This window comes from Cyprinus carpio, chromosome A22, assembly GCF_018340385.1.
Source record: "Cyprinus carpio isolate SPL01 chromosome A22, ASM1834038v1, whole genome shotgun sequence".
NCBI classification, from domain to species: domain Eukaryota; kingdom Metazoa; phylum Chordata; class Actinopteri; order Cypriniformes; family Cyprinidae; genus Cyprinus; species Cyprinus carpio.
This window is the reverse complement of record NC_056593.1, coordinates 4765380-4768866: the sequence shown is the minus strand read 5'-3', so window position 1 is coordinate 4768866 and position 3487 is coordinate 4765380.

The window sequence follows — 3487 nt, the reverse complement described above, 5'->3', positions numbered from 1 at the left end:
ATGAATAACGGACAGAAAAAACTGGAGGAGAGGAAGGAGCGAGAGAGCTTGCTTAAATAAAACTAAACAAAACAAAAAACTCCTCCTAACTAAAGTTAACCAAGCAAACTAAACTATCTATCAACAGAAAATGTAGAGAAACAAACCTCTTCAGCGTAACAAGACCCCATGACTAAACCCCTACTCTACGTAATCATAGAAAAAAAAAAAAAAAAATGCACCTCTCGCTCTAACTAAAGCTAGTGTGTCTAATACAGTAAGAGAAAACCTACATGTTGAATGTAAATGTATGTCGCGACATGCTTACCTTACTCCCAACCTCTCCAACACAACTTGCACAACTCTCATCAGAGACTAACGATTCACAAAAAGGTAACTGACCAGATGACATCAAACAAGTGCAACGCGCACGAGTCCAATGGTCAGTTCAAAAATCGACAAGTGAAACTACTGCAAAGACAGAACCTTAACGGTCCAACAAAAGCCAATTCTCAGACCTAATCTTCTCTTCAAAGAGAGAGAACGGCCTCCCAGAGTCCCACATTCCCTTCACAGAGCCACACACATTCGCCCCACAAGAGAACATTAAAGGCATTTTAATGCTTAAAAATGACTTGTCCTAATATTCCTAACATTGAACTATTGGCCTAATCTTGTCTTATAGAAACCTTTCTGTGAACCCAGGCCCTACATTCTCAAACCTTTACTAGCACCAACATTTACACAGGACTGAAAAGTTGTTTTTCCTCTAAATCTTACTCCAGCATAGTGAATGCAAGTTAGGTAAAAAATGTTAGCCTGAATGCACTGTACGATTCGCTTTGGATAAAAGCGTCTGCTAAATTGCATATAAATTTTACAAATAAATAACTCAATTAATAATAATAATAAAGAACTCCAATGAACTTGCTGGGAAGTGGCGTCTGTCAATGTCCCAGAAGCTCTCCATCGGCCAGTAAAGAATCATTAAAAAAATAGCAATTTCTTCTCTGATTTTTTTTTTCTTTTTTTTCGAAGCAGTTTTTATTCTGCAAGGTGGGGTGTGTAAACAGTTTTTACCACATCTGCATCACCTAAGAGATGAATTACGCTCAATCATCAACTGAGATGTCTGAAATGCTCAAATAAATAATATATAATAATATATGATGTTGAATAATATGTCATTTCATCTCTATGGAAATGTATAATTAAGGGATCCACAAGAGATAACAGCTGCTCACCATAAACTGTGTAGAGTTTAAAGTAAATGTCTGGCCTACCACTGGGTCGTTTTGGAAAAGCAAATCTGGGGCTAGATGTCGTTGGGGAGGAGCTCCATGACATCTCCCTGCCACCATTTAAGCATTGTTAAGTTAATTTTCACAATTCCATGGCACCCCGCCAAAATATTCTTTGTTGTGTGAATATCTGAACGATGGCAATTATCAAAAAAAAAGAACATGACACCCTCTGCTTTTAGACAAAAAAAAGTTGTGCATCCAAAAGGGTTAGATGCCTTTTTAATCAACACTAAGAGTAGCGGTTTAATTGTCAAGTTTCATAAAAAAGCAACAATGAGCAAACAAGCTAAGGCTGAAAAATCGCATTTTTTAATAGTGGGACTATTACAACCAGATCAAGATTCAAAATGATGATCAAAACAAACCACAGATGAGTACATGATAGAAGTTCTAGCAACAAAGTGATCGCATTAAGATATTCTGCTTTCCCTCTACCTCCGGTGGCCCCCTCTTTTGGCTTGCAGCTAGTTCATGTCGCGAAGATGCTTAATACTTTTGCCGCACCGATCTCCGATGTATTAAGCAAGAATCCGTCCAAACACGGAGAAGATCTGTCAACTCGTTCAATGGTATGGCGGAGGAGAGAGAGTTAATTCGACATCCAATTTCAATAACTGTAATTAAACAGTTAAATCAGACTTACCACCAGTTGAAGTTACCAATCTTGCTCATTGCTGGAGCCCTATGCTGAACTGCAAGGAAAGGAGCTACATCCGTTAATCGATTCTGTAATTCAACACTGTGCCACGAGTTTAACTCGTTCACAAAATTTAAGTAACTCGCTGACGCAAGTTCATGAGGTGTGGAACGCTACATGAGACTCGCCTATAGGCATATTCTTTTTCCCCAACAATAGCTAACCATTTGGTATACCTGGTCACATACCTACATTTACAAAATGGGCAATAGGTCAATGCGTGGTATTACTAGACCACAAGGTGTAAGGCGTATTTGTTGTTAGCCTCAAACATTTGCGAACGCCGATCTCTCTAAGTACTGATAAACTGGTAGACGGAAGCCTTCTTACACTCACACATCTCCCTTCTTAAAATGTCTTCATCGCGGCGAAGGGCAAGCAACGTCCGGCTTAAGTGTTAACAAACCCGAAAAACTTACTTCCAATATATTATTCTTTTTATTATAATTCTTTGCAGGTTGTTGTCAACGTATGAAACATTAGCTGCCACATTGGGGCACACAAAAAAGTTAAAAAAAACTGAGAAAAAAATAAAATTACAATACATTCTCCATGATCTTGCAGAGCATAAAATACGTTTTTTTTGCTTTCTTTTTTGTTTTTCCTCCTCCTTTGTTCGGCAAAGAGAATTGTTACAATATGGCAATAAAGTCGGTTTAAAACATAGTGCAAGATTTGGTTTCGACATTTGAGCCCAGTAGCAATTTTTTTTCTTATGTGTTTATGGAATTGTCCTAGACACAATGAAACTGGTATAATATGTTGTTCTTGTTACAATTAAATTTTTTTTGGTTTTCGTGTAACAAAAAAATAACAGGTCCAAATCTACAGACTTTGATCGATAAATTTTTCTGTTGACTAATGCCTTCCAAATCTTTCCACAATCCATCTTGAGAACATACAAATGAAAAACAAATACAATAAAAAAAGATGCAAATCAGTTGTAATTTTACTGACTCGAAACCATTCCCAGGTATATGAAATATTAAGCTCTAAATCTGTTGCCAATAACAGCTTAGCCAGGATAAATTCTAAAAAGTATTTTGTGAGACACTTCGTAATTGTGTTATCGATACAAAAAATTGCCCGTTTCCATCTCTTTATTTGGTAATATTCTAGGGGGTTACACTGTAAACCCTAATAAGTTGATATTTAATTAAGTAGAATTCAATATTAAATAATTTTTTACAGAAATGCTAAATAAATCAGCTAGTATTGACTTGCAATACTATCCTTGATTAGCATCCAGACTAAAGAGCAGTACGGAATCTTTCTTAAATATCCACAGCTCTATTAGGGTTATATTATTGTTTTTACTATTGTTTTAAATGCTTAATAAGGTATGTATAAAAAAGTGTTTTCCTACAAGCAGCTTGCTTATACGGAATGTCCTCTAGTGTGCAAAACCAGGACTGACAGTTTCCAAAAAAACTAAAAACTAACTTAAAACTTCATCTTTGAAAATCACATTCCAGAATATACAGACACACACAAAAAACTCGAATAA